This window comes from Antrostomus carolinensis, unplaced genomic scaffold (genome assembly GCF_000700745.2).
Source record: "Antrostomus carolinensis isolate BGI_N321 unplaced genomic scaffold, ASM70074v2 scaffold4797, whole genome shotgun sequence".
NCBI classification, from domain to species: Eukaryota; Metazoa; Chordata; class Aves; order Caprimulgiformes; family Caprimulgidae; genus Antrostomus; species Antrostomus carolinensis.
Window position 1 is genome coordinate 11,378 of NW_010326482.1, and position 710 is coordinate 12,087.

The following is a 710-nucleotide window of genomic DNA, read 5'->3' on the forward strand; positions in this document are numbered from 1 at the left end:
TCCTGAGAGCCATTTGCTCGTGCATTATCTCCCAGAGAGCCTACCCGTCCTCATTAGAGAGCAGAGGTGGGGATCTCACAGGTGGGTCATTTCAAGCCACCCTGCAGCTGGATAGTGCCACGTGGCTGTGCGACCCTCAGGACCAGCTTAGTGCTTCTGATACAGACCCTCCAGCACCTTCCCCCTCCAAGCATCCTGCTTATACAGCAGAGCCCGGTGCAGAGCTCCCCAGGGAGAAACACTGCACCATTTATCCCACCTGAAAGGAAACCCAGGCTGGGAGCAGCCGAGAGGGAGCACCAGCAGCAGCGAGGACACTGGTGCTTCGGTGGGCAAACTGGCACAGGACAGGACACCCATGAGAGGCACTGGAGGAAGCCTGGGCTCCCCAGGACAGGTGCCACAGGGGAGTCAGGCTGGAGCTCAGGGAGCGCTGCAGGGGAGCCTGGGCATGCCCCTGTGCCTCCAAGGGACCTGGCCTCGGCTCTGCACACAAATGCAGTTGCTAACAGCCACCTTCTTTCTTCTTCACACAAAAAGAAATATTTCAGTCCATGACATGTAGCTAATATCCTCAGCTGACATCTGCTTGCCTGGCTCCCCTGAAGCAATGAATATTTATACTAGCTAAGAACTGGTGTGCATCTCATATCCTTCTGATTATTTCTCACAGCTATTTCTGTTTGTTTTCCCATAGCACTCGGTAGGCT